The sequence below is a fragment of the Triticum aestivum genome, chromosome 5A (assembly GCF_018294505.1).
Source record: "Triticum aestivum cultivar Chinese Spring chromosome 5A, IWGSC CS RefSeq v2.1, whole genome shotgun sequence".
NCBI classification, from domain to species: Eukaryota; Viridiplantae; Streptophyta; class Magnoliopsida; order Poales; family Poaceae; genus Triticum; species Triticum aestivum.
The window spans coordinates 584,550,891-584,566,891 of NC_057806.1; positions in this window are offsets into that span (position 1 = coordinate 584,550,891).

Here is a 16,001-nt window from a genome sequence, read left to right on the forward strand (position 1 = left end):
CCAAACTGTTCTTCATCTTCGGTCGTCGGTCTTGAAAACTGGTTCAACAAATCTTCTCATCTTCGATCTTGAGGATCGCCGAAATGCATTCGACGAGTTTATACGCCGGGTATCTAAGGAGCCCCTTTAAGTTTCCGGCCTTTATCAATGCCTTATTATTTTTATGCCACACCTCGGGTTTGAAGTTGTTCCCGGGAGGCAGTGTCCTCTTGAGTCCGAGCTCTAACGCCGGACTGTATTCGAGGTATCTTTTGCAGCCGAGTACCAATGCTGGACCGCTTCCCAGCTCTAACGCTGGAATGTATCCGAGCTCCAACGCCGGACTATGTATCCGAGCTCCAACGCCGGACTATATCCGAGGTGTCATATCACCTTGGTTCAAAAAAGTTTGAAGGAGTTTAGCCGAGCTTAACACCGGAAATGCCCTCTACGGAGCCAGCCACTAGCGCCCGAGCTTTATGCCGGACTGCTTCCGAGGTGGTGCACCACCCTGAATGTGGGCCGATTTTTGTGAATATTTTTTGTTGGTGCAATTTATTCTCTACCGAGATATATAGCCAGTAGCCCTCAAGGTGTGTATCGGTCTAAAACCCGAGATGCACCTGAAGGATGACGTAAGACCGCTGATCCTAGTAGCCGCTGGGACTCAGGTTGATTTGCAAAATCGGCCTGAGGATCAAGTCCAAGCTCGGCAGAATACTTCGGGACACTAAAAGCGGCGTGCTCAGTCCTCGAGACTCAGGTTGGGTGCGGCCGACCAACCTGAGGATCAAAATCTCCTCAGAAACTATATTGCACATAAAATTTTCTGCATTGGACAAGCAATGCAGTAGCCCCTGAGACACTGGTCGGGTGGCAACACCAGATCAGGGGATCGATGTGCCCCTTTAATATTTGTAAATAATAAGCCCGAAGCCCAGTAGCCCCCGAGCCTTAATGCGGGCACGGGTGGCCGAATTAAGGATCAATATCCATAGTAAAATCACAAATTATGTGTAATGACTCTATGTATCCAAGTACTTTACGTCATTAATGCTCAGATCCGCATTGTACAAAACTTTGTTAACCGACCATAGACTTCCACCTCCTCGGCCAGTAGCCGAGGAGTGTTTGTCCTACTTTATAAAACCTTTATGAGGGCAAAGATTGACAACAAACAAGGCAATCTGGCCATACAGTTTTATAAACAAAGGTACGCAGAGAGTTATATTACTGTTTAACAGAAGAAATGTCTTCCAAAGAAAATAGTCTCGCTATCGGTTCCTTTCTTTGGGTTGTCATGCTAAGCATGATCATTAAACCTCAGCTCTAATGTAAGAGCAAAATATCGAGGATTTAGTTTGGGATGCCAGTTAATAGCCCCCGATAGTGTTTGGCGGCAGTCGGGGTCAAGCGTAAACACTTCGGCCAATGTTATGAACGGCCCGTCATTTAACATAGTCATCGGATCGCTGACCAGTTTACGCTTATTGTGAAAGTCAGTTTTCGGCTTTCTCCACTAAGGTGCTTAACCATGTGAGCTGGAAGCACAATCGCAGTGGTTCTCCCTTTGCACGCCTAGCCGAACAAAACGGAACGTAGGAAGCAAGTGCAGGAGCCGGGCAACCCAACTATTGACCGAAGACACAATTCAAAACCGATGCATATATAGCAATATCTGAGAATGTTTTTGCTGAATCCCTAAAGGTGTCCGGCGTTGCACTGCAAGACTAATGCTGGAAAAGCACAAACAGTTTTAAAGTGCCAAAAAGCTTGGAAAACCAAGAAACGTCAGTAAAAACATGACGTCCGAACAATATCAAGTGTTCGGTGCCAATCCGAAAGTTGGTCTTAGAAAAAAGAAGTGCTTCTGTCATGCTTTAACATGATACATCCTATCTCAAGACTTCGAGCGGGTCAGCCTACGACTTCAACCTCCTATCCCTAGGGCGAGGTACTTCTCATCAGGCCAGTTTAGCAAACTAAACTGTAGCGGCTTTGAGAGAGAAATTAGGCTCCCCGACTAGTGACCGCACACTCGTGTCGAAAAAAGGAGTGATAAATAATAATAATAAAACTTTGCAACGACTAAGAAGAAGAACACTTATTATAAAACGGCTCAAATAAACTTAAGAGCCCCCAAGTGACTTGGGTAGAAGAATGATTGCATGTACCGAAGTACTTATATCATATCTATGTTCAACCGAAGTTTAAACGCGTCTTAACCGACCGTCAGCTTCTCCCTCTTCGGTCAAGGACCGAAAAGTGTTATGTACTCCATCGGTCGAGAATATCGACGGTGTTTCCAATAACCGGGCAATCAGGCCATAAGGCTGTAACAGACAAAGCGCGCTCAGGGAACTTATGCTATATTACCGTGAAGTGTAAGAAGCATCTTCGAAGAAAATAGTACCCCCACCGATACCTTTCTTCGGTGCTCATTGTTATTATGAGACTTGTGCAATAGATTTTTTGTACTCATGAGTTCCGTTGTGTGCCGACCATCATTGAAAACTATAAGAGTGCTAGCTTTCGGCTTCACCCAGTCTGAGGTCCGGCTCGGGCGACCCGATCATGACAATCGCAGAGGTGCTCCCTTTACTCCCTAGCCGAACAATCAGGAACGTAGGGGTAAACACAAGAGCGAGGCAACCCAGCTTGCAAATCGCTTAAGTCAATATGGTGCATATTGTGGCGTAATACACGAACAAGGAACGAAGCCGTACAAGTATAATCATATGCAAGTGGAAAAGATTCATGAAGGAAGCCCCCAAATGAATTGGGTATTTGAATTTATGCTTCACAAACAAAGTTTGGACAAGGAATTTTTTTACAAGCAACTTTGTTTCCAAAAAAGTATAATGCTTGGTCGAACCGAACACAAGTTAGAAATTAAAGCTTTGAGCATGAAAGCGACTTAGCTGGTTAATGTGTTCGGTATTGATGACGCGGTCCGAGCTTGATGCGGGGCAAGGTTCCATCCCCCAAGCTGGTCCCGAGGTGGCGGAGCGGAGAGCTTGACACGCCGAAGTGGTGACATAGCACGGTCAATGGAGACCGGCAGAGTGACGCCGAAGTCCCCGGGTCATTTTCCTGTGCACAAAAAATAGTGCAAACCAGAGATAATAGTAATAATGATAATTAAAAAAATGTTGCATAATAAATAATTTATGCAAAGTGAGGAATAGAAGAAATATGGCCTGGCGCCGAAGTCAATGTCGATGCAGGGCATCGGCGTGATGTAGTAAAGGCGTGGCAAAGCCTGAATTCACAGGTCGGTCCGAGCTCCGGATGCGGCGTTCGCCGGACTATGTACGGAAACTGATCGAACCAACACGCGACCGTCATTAATGCGGTCACCATTTGATAGACCTGTGTACATATCATGGACAAACCAGAGTAATAATTCCTTGGAAAAAATGAACCCAAACAAGCAAAAAATACTGGGATTAATAGCACCTGGTTTATTTGTTGTAGCAATCCGAAGGAAGGTGATTGCCAAAATTGGGACTCGCTCCGCACACCCATTGCCTGATGGGCGATAAAACGACGACATGGAAATGCTGGTAAAGGTTGACTTGCCGAGGCAAAGCCCTCGGCCCAGCTAACGTGACGGAGCTGGTCGGCTAGTGATGCCGAAGCGTCCGGAGTAGGTTGATGAAGAGATGGCGAAGCCCCCGGTCAAGCCGAGATGTCGAAGCCTCGATGTCAGCCGATGAGTCGAAGTAGGTCGGCAGCCGTGGAGTAATATTGCCGGACTGGTTTGACACTAGCATGATGTTGAAGATCATGTTCAAAAGATCTTAAAGTTAGTGGGGTGTGTTCGACCTTAATGTCGGTGTCAAAACCGGTGGATCTCGGGTAGGGGGTCCCGAACTGTGCGTCTAGGCCGGATGGTAACAGGAGGCAAGGAACACGATGTTTTACCCAGGTTCGGGCCCTCTTGATGGAGGTAAAACCCTATGTCCTGCTTGATTAATATTGATGATATGGGTAGTACAAGAGTAGATCTACCACGAGATCAAGGAGGCTAAACCCTAGAAGCTAGCCTATGGTATGATTGTTGTATGATGAAGTTGTCCTACGGACTAAAACCCTCCGGTTTATATAGACACCGGAGAGGGTTAGGGTTACACAAAGTCGGTTACAATGGTAGGAGATCTTGAATATCCGCATCGTCAAGCTTGCCTTCCACGCCAAGGAAAGTCCCATCCGGACACGGGACGAAGTCTTCAATCTTGTATCTTCATACCTGGAGTCCGGCTGAAGGTATAGTCTGGCTACCCGAACACCCCCTAATCCAGGACTCCCTCAGTAGCCCCTGAACCAGGCTTCAATGACGACGAGTCCGGCGCGTAGATTGTCTTCGGCATTGCAAGGCGGGTTCCTCCTCCAAATTCTTCATAAAAGTTTGTAAACACCAAGAGTAGTGTCCGGCTCTTCAAAATAAGTTTCCACGTATTGCCACAGAGAGAATAATATTAACACAAATCTAATCTGCTGACGTATTCCGTAGCGTGACATCACACTACGGCCAAGCCTTTATTCGAATCGTTTTCACTTTTCCACCTCAGCGTGTTTTGTGAGGAGGTTTCCTTGGCACGTCTTGTCAAAGCAGAGATCGTGTCCCCCATTTACGGGATTCTCATCAATACGGATGTGGGTAACCCAACCGCGCCATTTATCACGGCGCTTGGGAGGCAAGCGAGTTTTAGTAGGCTGGTGGGGACGCATAGTCGCATCCGCCCATATAAGGGGATAAGGATCCACCTTTTTACCTACGCCTTCTTCCTCCTTTGCCTATCCATCTTCTGCGCACCCGAGCTCCAGCGCCCAAGCCCGCACTTCCTACCTCAACCTTCTCCAACAATGTCTGGAGCGGGAGGCAAGTGGATGGTCTCCTCCGTCGCGGAGGGCCATGTCAAAAAGCTAAGGAAGGCCGGATACCAGTCCAAAGACATCGCGCACCGGCTTCCTGAGGAGGGGCAGCTTCTCCCCACCCCAAGGCCCCATGAGAGGGTAGTATTTCTTCCCCACTTCCTCCGCGGACTGGGTTTTCCTCTCCACCCATTTGTCCGCGGGCTCATGTTCTACTATGGCCTAGATTTCCACGATCTGGCCCCGAACTTCATCCTCAATATCTCGGCGTTTATCATCGTGTGCGAGGCTTTCCTCTGCATCCGCCCCCATTTCGGCCTCTGGCTCAAGACCTTCAACGTCAAGCCAAAGGTGGTGCGCGGCAACCAGGCGGAGTGCGGAGGTGCCATGGCGGGCAAAATAGCCAACGTCCTATGGCTCGAGGGCTCCTTTGTGGAGACCTTGAAGGGGTGGCAGTCAGGGTGGTTTTACATCACCGAGCCACGCGATCCGAAGTGGATCGCAGCCCCTGAATTCCGATCCGGACCCCCTACGCGGCTCACGTCCTGGAAGGAGACGGGCTTGTCATGGGGCGACGAAGAAGAGGTGACCGGACTGCAAAAATGCATCCAGTCCCTGGTGAACAAGCAGCTCAAGCTTGTCAACGTAGTCCAGGTCATGCTCGTCCGCCGGATCCTTCCATGTCAAGAACGGGACTTCAATTTGTGGGAGTTCAACCCGGCGCAGCACCGAACTCTGAGCAGGCTCTTCGACATGACGTACGAAGATGTCTGGAGGGGGCTAACCAAAGGCGCCAAGGCTCCCACATCCGCCTCCGAAGACCGCAGATTCAGCTCGCAGCGTCCTGCTGGCGAGGTAAAATATTTTCATCTTTTATAGGATGTTAAGTTTTCTTCATAGTTTGACTCTATGCGGGATCTAAACTCCCTCACCTTTGACAGGATTGGCAGGCGAAGTCCGGACTGATAACTGTCCGGCTCCCTTGCCCGAAGACCCAGCCCCTGCTCTCCTAGTGAAGCTGCTGGTTCCGGCACCTTATGTGGTGCCGGAGAAGAAGGCCAAGAAGAAGAAGGCCACGGGGACTCGAAAGAGTTCCCGGCATATGGTGGTGTCGGACTCGTCGTCCGACGAGTCCGAGACGCACTCCTCCCGTGAAGACGAGGAGGAGGAAGAAGAGACCTCTCCCCCTCCAGCAGGGGGAGGAAAGAAGAGGAAGGCTGCCCCAGTAGGGGAGGCCGAAGGGTCCAAGAAAAGGAAAACCCCTTCGCCAGACTACGCCCCCGACGCCGACGAGGACGAAGAGGAGTGGCCGGACAGGGCCAAGCGTCCGGCGAAATCGTAAGTGTTCGGATACCAGAGTAACTCATGATATTCCTTTTGTTGCGCAGCTTTCCCTGATGTCGAATATAATCATGCAGCCCGCCCAAGGACGGGCTCGACGAGTCGTCGAGCGGCTCCCTGGATTCATCGGACGTGAATTCAGTTCCGCCCGCTGCCTCCCCCTGTGCTGCGGATGACGCCGAAGTGGCGTCGCAACAAGCTCCGGGACAAGAGGAGGTGGTCCAGGAGGAACCGCGAGGCGACCTCCCGGACTCCGGGAGTAAAGAGGACCAGACCCCCCAGGGCTCCAAGTCCGGCTTTAAGCCGGACACCGCGCCGGAATCATCAACGGTTCCGGACCGTGGCAGGTGAACTCCTGCCAAGATGAGCAAGCCTATTGAGCCGGCATCCTCCGTCCAACCGGAGGCGCCTGACAATCTGCTGGAGGTGCTTAAGGGCGCCTCCATCGACGAGGAGCACCGTACCATCATGAGTACGGTGGTCCAGAGGGTTCGGTCCGCCAAAAGCGGACTGACTGAAGCTTGTGCTAGCCTTCTAACAGGCTTCGAGGTAAGTAAAAAATATGTAAAAATATTACCGCATAGACAGTAGCCCCTGATGCTCTGTTTGGCGTTCGGAAAGAAAAGCCGAATAGGGGATCTATTAAATATCGCAAGAGTCTAACTAAAAAGGAGTCAATATACGTATGCAGGCTTCGCTGCTGGCCACCGCCGCACTGACTGCGGAGGTGGGTGCCCTGAAGCAGGGCCACGAGCGGACCGAGCAAGAGCTCGGCCTTGCCAAACGGCAGCTCGAGGAGAAAGAAGGTAAGAGATACCTTATAGAAAAAATGCCTATAAGAAGACACAATTGCGAAAAATGACATGAGTACACTGCTTATTGTAGGGGCCACAACTGAGGTGGCGACCCTCAAGCAGGCGCTGTCCGAGGCTGAGAAGAAAGCGGCCACGGAGCGCACCGAGCGGGAGAAATTTGAGGCGCAGGTCGGCGAGGTGCAGCAAGAGCTTCAGGCTCTCATGAAAAAACATGAGAGTTTGGAGCTCGACTCGAAGACGCGAGCGTCCGAGCTTGCTGCGGCCCTTAAAACTGCCAAATCTGCCAAGGCCGAAGCCCAGAAGGCCCTCCAGGAATTGGATGCGGTGAAAAACATAGCGGCGATTAAGGCATTCTCTATGCAAAGGAGACGTATAAAAGTAAACTACTTGTTACTTACCCGAATCCGGAGCTCTCCAGGGGCATTCGCAGATCTTCCCCGCAGCGTATCCAATGCCGCCGCATTCTACCGAGCCGAGGAAGGCAGCTCGACGGAGAAGGTGTTCTGGTCTTAGTATGCTGAGGCCGGACACCCTGTGCCCTTGAGCGACCAGCTGAAGCAGCTGGTCGAGCTCCACAAGGCGGCCGAACAAGCCCTGAAGGGCTTCATAGTTCGGTTGTGGCCTGGAGAGGCCCTGCCTGGGAGCTACTTCGGACTGGTGCGGCGGCTGGTGGAGGCTTGTCCAAGGCTCGAGGTCATCAAGCGCTCCGTCTGCATGGAAGGTGCCCGTAGGGCCCTTGCCCATGCAAAGGTGCACTGGGGTAAGCTGGACGGTGAGAAGCTTGTGAGGGACGGGCCGCCGCCAGGGAAGGAGCATCGCAAGCCCGAGAACTATTACAAGGATGTTCTGGCTGGTGCCCGCCTTATGGCGGATGAATGTACCAAGGATGTAATTTTTGAATGAACTCGCTCGTGTTATCCTGTGCGCTGAAAACTTGTTCATATGCGCTAAGCAATGCTTGTTGAATTTAAAATATTACTTTCTGTGCGGCCGTTTATCAAAAAATTGAGAGATGGCCAGTCGTCGGCTTCTGCCCCCATGCCACTAGTGCTGGGGTGTTCGGGATAAACCTGAGCGCTCTTTTTCCCATGATTGGGTCCGTCGAGGGAGGCGCTCAGCACAACGAACAAGGCAATCGGACTATAATGCTTGAACACTCTCACTTAACCATAGAACTCTATAATTTTAAATTTCGGCGAAGCCCCTAGTATTCGGAAGACCGAGTTCGGGGCGCTATCCATGCCTTGGCCGGACAAAGCCGGTTCCTCGCTCGAAGCGGCATAAGTCTTTAAGGACTCGAAAAACCTCTCGAACAGCGACCGGTCTCTCGCCTCATCATGACAGTCAGTTTTAGCTTTCTCTACTGAGGTGCTTAGCCCAGCTCAACTGGGGCACAATCGCAGTAGTTCTCCTAGTGCTACCTTAGCCGATATAGCGGAACGTAAGGCACCAAAACATAGGAGCCGGGCAAACCTAACTATTGACCCAAATCATGATTCGGAGCCGATGCATATAGTGCTATAAGTTCGGGGTGCCGCACTTGTGAAAGTGTATGGACTTCTCACGCCATATTGATGGGTACTGAAGCCCCTGGCATATTTTTTTCGTACCACAGTGTACGGATGCAACATGTTATTAATAAACATATATATAAAAAGAGGATAATGCAAAAAATAGATAAATAGCTATGCATTGTTTATAGAAAGGCTGCTATGAAAGCGGGACGATACAAATAGTGCGATAAGCAAAAGAAATTGGACTATTTAACATGTCCTGGCCAGGGGCAGGCCGCGGAATTGTATTAAAAAACAGGTATACTGCTCGCAATAGAGACCACCTGGGAGTTCCATAATGCGGCGTGTCTTGTCTGCTTTCCTGGATCTTGCATCGTTTGTGCGGCAGTTGAATTGCTGAACGGGTCATCCGAAGTAAGGAGTCCTGAGAGTAAGAGAAAAATAAGAAAAAAAGGAATCCGGTAGCCCCTGGTGCGGTTTAAGCCGTATTTCGGGCGTGCCGTGGTAGTGCCCCTTCCCCTGTGCCCATGGTATTTCAAGAGCGCAGTTATGTATGCGAAGCACTGATTTCGCTATATCGCGAGGGCTAGGGTTGGGGCCACATTGCTACGCTAGCTCAGAACGTGCCAGGCGGTCTTGTTGTAGGGTACTCCGGGCGCGCTTGACAGTGTCCGGCTTTTTGAAGGCCGAACTGGAGAACTGCCTAGAGAGGCTGCTTTGTACTTCTGTTGCGAGCGATGCCGTGTGCTCCTCCATTTGGAGGGAGCGTTCAGTGTTCACATTGACCGTGATTACTCCTCTAGGGCCTGGCATCTTGAGCTTGAGGTATGCATAGTGCGGTACCGCATTGAATTTTGCGAATGCGGTTCGCCCGAGCAGTGCATGATAGCCACTACGGAACGGGACTATGTCGCAGATTAACTCCTCACTTCGGAAGTTATCCGGAGATCCGAAGACCACTTCCAGTGTGACTGAGCCTGTACAGTTGGCTTCTACACCTGGTATGACGCCTTTAAAGGTCATTTTGGTGGGCTTGATCCTCGAGGGATCTATGCCGATTTTCGCACTGTATCCTGGTAAAGCAGGTTCAGGCTGCTGCCGCCGTCCATGAGGACTCTTGTGAGATGAAATCCATCAATGATTGGGTCTAGAACCAATGCGGTGAAGCTGCCGTGACGGATGCTAGTGGGGTGGTCCCTTCGATCAAAGGTGATCGGGCCGGAGGACCATGGGTTGAACTTTGGGGCGACTGGCTCCATCGCATATACGTCTCGTAACGCACGCTTCCGCTCCCTCTTGGGGATGTGGGTTGCGTATATCATGTTCACCGTCCGCACTTGCGGGGGAAATCCCTTCTGTCCACCGTTATTCGGCGGCCTGGGCTCCTCCTAGTTGTTGCTATACAGCCCCTTGTCTTTGTTTTCGGCTCTTAACTTGCCTGCCTGCTTGAACACCCAACAATCCCTGTTGGTGTGATTGGCTGGCTTTTCGGGGGTGCCATGTATCTGGCACAAGCGATCGAGTATTCGGTCCAAACTGGACGGGCCCTGAGTATTTCTTTTGAATGCCTTTTTTTCGTTGACCGGATTTGTAGCCTCGGAATCCAGCATTAACTGCCATATCCTCGTTGCTGCCACTGTTAACGCGGCGCTTTTGTTTGTTCTGACGCGACCTATCGCTTTTGTCCTTGGTATTCGAATTACCAGGGTTCTTGGTTAAGTTGTTGCTGCGAGCTAGCCAGCTGTCTTCTCCCGCGCAAAAGCGGGTCATGAGTGTCGTGAGGGCTGCCATAGATTTCGGCTTTTCCTGTCCCAGGTGCCGGGCAAGGCACTCGTCACGGATATTATGCTTGAAGGCCGCTAAGGCCTCTGCGTCCGGACAATCGACTATCTGGTTTTTCTTTGTTAGGAACCGTGTCCAGAATTGCCTGGCCGATTGCTCTGTCTGCTGAATTATGTGGCTTAGGTCATCGGCGTCCAGTGGTCGCACATAAGTGCCCTGGAAGTTATCAAGGAATGCGGCTTCCAGATCCTCCCAAGAACCGATTGAGTCTGCTGGCAAGCTGTTAAGCCAATGCCTGGCCGGTCCCTTAAGTTTGAGTGGGAGGTATTTGATGCCGTGTAGATCATCACCGCGGGGAATGTGGATATGAAGGAGATAATCCTCGATCCATACCGCAGGATCTGTTGTGCCATCGTACGATTCGATGTTTACGGGTTTGAAGCCCTCAGGGATTTTATGATCCACTAGTCGTCAACCCGTGCATTCGCACGGGCCATTTATAAAAATATTTGGTATATCATTTATTTTCAAATTTGATAATAATATATAATTTCATTGGATAACATACAACTAATGTGTAATATATATATTAGTACCACCACCATTGGTTACCATCACATCAGAATTTTAAGAATATATTGTTTCATTTACAAATAGTACAAATTTAAATATAGAACCTGGGAAGGCAACTAATTTTCATCAGCATGCATCTTTTTTATATTGTGTACATAAAATGATTACGATATTTTAGAAATATTAAATTGAATCTAGCAAGCATAAAACTCATATGATATCTCTACAAATTTAAGAGTCATATGGTAAATATTAAACAACCATCTGTACATATATATCTCGTGCTAACCTTGTGGCAAGTTGGTCTATCGGTATCGCTATAATAAAAATAGGAAATAAGGGTATATGGGGTGTTTTGCTTCTACCTTGTCAGATGTTCTATCCGAAGTAAGAACAACTTCACCATGAAAATGGCCATTTTATAATGTACAACTTTTAGTGTAACCCCACTATACACTGAAGCACAATGGGCTTCTTATGCAAGAATCGATATGAAATCTCAGCGACCATCTTATAATTTCCACCAAAGCAACCATGCTCTCTATATCTTCATTCTCGGGATCTGCAACTTCTAACCTGGCAATAAATTGACTTTTGAGGAGGTTTCTCCAGTCGTTAACGTTAACTCCCAAATATATTAAATACATAATTGTGTTCTACAGAAAAAAAACATAATGTTAGTACTGTTTCGATACCAAATACAGTTATGGGAACATATATAACATTCAGAGGTTTACAAATAACCACAAACAAAACTGGACACTACTTCATAATTAATGAAGGCAGAAACTACAACATGATGTATTTAATCACCTCATTCTACCAAACAGGTAAATAACATGAGACCATGAGTTCTAGCATTTTCGTAAGATTATAACCACCTAGTTTTTTCGCGAATACTCATTATGTATTATCCAAGTGGAATCTCTGAAAGGCGGTACACGGTGCATCACAAAAACAATGAGTCTATGTGCTTTTCATCCAAAAAAGTTGTGTGGCTCTGGCAGTTATCACTACGAAAATAATGATGTCCAGAAGACTGGTACAATTTTCTACAGTTCTCAAAACCTTTGCTACAAAATACAAACTTACAATAAACTTTTGTAGCATATATTCCCTGAATCCATCGCTAGCAGCCACTTACTTATCTTATCCCAGAGATCAGGTGAAATTATCAACAAATATTCAAATTGGTATACAGATGGGAAACATCACAGTGGATGCGGGTGTCATAAGATGCACACCACTTCATAAATTATGACCAAAGCTGGAACATATAGTGGCAAGAAAATGAACAGAGTGGGTGAAGATTAATGTGAATATTTTTTCAAATGACATCTATAGTTTAACCGTAAACCTAAACCTAATTATAGAAACTTTTTTTATTCAACTCACAACCAAATGCATGGCATTTTTTATTAGAAGGAGAAACAAAAACCTTGGAGTAAATGTATATGTGACCATACTTCGTAACTCAAAGAAATAATAAACCAAAGTAGATATAAAAAGTTGTACCAGCATGCAACTACTCCTGAAGTAACACATAGCAATATCTTCTACCAACTTAGTGTTATATATTGAAGTTCCACAATGCGGTGTTGATGATTCTTGTCAAGAAAAAATGGGTAATTGACATCCCGTTTATTCAAAAATATCTACATGGTAGGGAGAATAGAAAAAAAGGAGGATCTTAGTACTTAGATATGCAGAACATATATTACCTTTCCGTCTAGTGTCAAAGGATAATTTGTAGGAAAGAAGAGGCAACGACACACGTACCTACAATCGACATCAGTGAACATATTACAGTCTGCAGAATCCAGTCCTATTTTAGAAAAAAAGGAAATATGATGCACGTACTGGTGAGAGTACATGTTTGTTGTCCTGTGTGTTTCGTCCAAAATAGACGGGAAAACTGAGAGCCGATTATTGGACAGCAAAAGGCCAGAATTTCGTCCAACGGTGCAATTAGCATCATCTACGCAAGAATTTTTCCAGTCCTAATGGCAATTTCGATTTTCAGAAGAAGGATACTATTTTTTTCGAAAAGGGGCGATTTACTATATTTGAAAGAATGTTTTTATTTATTCTAAGTTGCAATGCCACTTATATATCCTTTGAAGCTGTTTTTGGACAAACAAATGTATTAAAGTCCGAAGAAACTTTAAAAACCTTGACTAACCTATCAGCATGGAGACGTACTGAATCAAGTAGAACATGCACTTGGCGAAATTTGCAGACTGTAGCATAACGCAATACAATTTTCATTTGGAAAAAAGGTACAATGATGTTGTGTACCTGCTGTCAGAAACCTTGATTGGCACGCCATTGTCCCGTGACATAATCGGTGATGCTAATCACTGAACTTTGTTAAGGCATAGCAAATACTCATAAAATTAAATCCTGAAAACTTAGAGCATTAGTAGTGAATCAAAATATGATATCCGTGCGTTGAGAATTGTCATCTAAAACAATGTTAATTAAATACAAAAATAGCTAATCTGATCGAGACATGCATCACTGCAAAATTGTTCGTTCTTGTACAAACTCACCACACCATGGCCCACATAAATTTGAGGGAGGGAGCAAAGAAGAGTTTTTTTTTTGAGAAAAGGGGAGCGCGGCTGCTTTTCCTAAAATTCTCCCTTTGCTATTTTATTCACTTGGCTGGACACCTACGTTGTGTTTTTTCCATCATAACCGAGCATGTAGCCGATCGCATGGTCAAATTGCTTGTATTCACCATCATCAAAACAGTACACGTAAACTAAAACATGCCATTATACTTGGGAACGTGAAATACTACTATGATGTTTTGAAGAATTTACGCAAGCTTATATCATTGACGGGAAGTGTCATGGTGCAGCCTGCCAGGTCAAAACTCGATGCAGCCGCATGGTAGATTTACAGAGATCATCGGAGACTTGAGGAGGAAGACAATGAGAAGGCCCTGCAGGAGTGGAAAAAGGACGCATGACACCAGGAGGCATCTTTCAAGCCCTGTAGAAGTCTTCTACACATGCAGTGCCATGCAATTCGCCTTCTGCTGACCTGGGATGGCGATTGACTATATCGCAGCGGCTCCTGTCTAGGGCACCACGACTCTTGTCTTCCCTGTGTCCCCACCAGCGCCAAGGAGACGGAGGAGGTTTTAGGAGCAGAAGAGCACGCCGGTAGCCATGCTCGGCCTTGTGCATCTCCTCATCACGCTTCACATGGCGAGATTGCTCCGGGTGAGCAGCATGATCCAGGGCTTGTTTCCATGCTGCTGGGCACCTGGAACCCATACTGCTGCCTCTGTATGCCCGAAAGATGAGGACGCTGGATGATAGGACTCCAGTCCGCACCAGATTTTCGAGAATAAGCAACGATAAGATATTTGCATCTCCACCTTGCCGGCATAGCACAAATCAATCAGAAGCAGGTCGGATGATCGCAGATCTGTTTTGTTTATAAGGAAAGAAAAGGAGGGGGAGAGAGAGTTGATGTGGTAGGACAGTTTTTTTGATCGCTATATTAGCTAGGGCAGGAGATCGCTACATCTAAATTTTCTGGTGATGGTAACTATGTACGTGAGGTTGGGTCCAATGTACATGCAGATTGATAAAAAAGTAAAGGATGAGCCGCGTACATGATATGGACTCTTTATTTAATCTGGCCCATTATAAATCAGTCCTGCTAAATTAATGGTTAAAATTTATTTCTCTATTGGCTAATCTAAACCGTTATAACTCGGTCCCACCAGATGAACGGCTTGTAAAATCTAATTAACATGGGAATTTTTAGGAAGTCAAGAATTAGTATAGGTATAGATTACTTCATCTATGAAGCATAGTGGGTGTGCGACGCCTCTGTATTGGGCTATATCATGACGCAGCTCGAAGGAGCTTTGTCTGTTGAGTTCTGCCCGGCCGGATTTATTGCATCCGGAGTGACGATCACCGTCACGTGCCGTGGGGCGCCTGCGCGATCCGTAGATCGATCTTGTTTGCCTTCCTTGTCCTCTAGTATGTCGCGTGGGTCGGGCGCATTTTCCCGTGCTTTAGTATGCTTGACGCGGCGTCGAGGCATGGCTTGAGTGGAGGGCCAAGAGGCCTCTCTGTCGCGGCCACGAGGTGGCCGGTCGGCCATGTCATGCGCTGGTGATGTAGGTGCTTCCTCCTCTAGTCGGGGTAGCAGCCTGCGCTTTGGGTAACTCTTGGAGGGGCGTTCGAGTTCATACTCTTCGGCCGCAAGGACTTCAGTCCATCTGTCAGCTAGCAAATCCTGATCAGCTCTAAGCTGTTGCTGCTTTTTCTTGAGGCTGCTTGCCGTGGCCATAAGCCTGTGTTTAAAACGCTCTTGTTCGGCGAGATCCTCTGGCACGACGAACTCGTCGTCGTCGAGGCTTGCCTCGTCTTCGGAGGGAGGCGTATAATTATCGTCCTCAACCTCTTGGTCCGCCGCCTTCTCATGAGGGCTGGCTTCTCTGTCCTCCTGTGCTGAATCTTGCTGGAGGGGGTGTTCTTCAGCGCTATCCGGAGTAGTATTATCTCCCGTGCCGGAATCACCGTTTTTTCTTTGGCGGGATTTAGAGTGGCGCCGCTGACGCCGGCGCTTGGGCTGTTTCTTAGAGTTATCGTCCCCCACTGTTCCATCGCCATCTCCATCCTTTGGAGTGTCCACCATATATATGTCATATGACGAGGTGGCCTTCCAGCGCCCTACAGGTGCTGGTTCTTGTTCGTCTCCTGCATCATCGTCCATGCCGTCGATGTCTTCGGAGTCGAAGTCAAGCATGTCGGTTAAGTCGTCGACAGTGGCTACGAAGTGGGTGGTGGGTGGGTTTTGAATTTCTTCATCGTCCGTATCCCAACCTTGCTGACCGTAGTCCGGCCAGGGCTCTCCTGATAAAGAGAGAGACTTTAGAGAATTCAGGATGTCGCCGAAGGGCGAGTGCTAAAAGATGTCCGCGGCGGTGAACTCCATTATCGGCGCCCAATCGGATTCGATCTGCAGGGGCGCGGGGGGCTCGGAGTTCGGAGAGGAATCCGACTCCTCGGAGTCACGGGCCATGCGGAGTGCAGGGCTGGAGTTCGGCTCGATCGCCTCTAAGATCGCAGCCCCTGAGGCAGCGTCC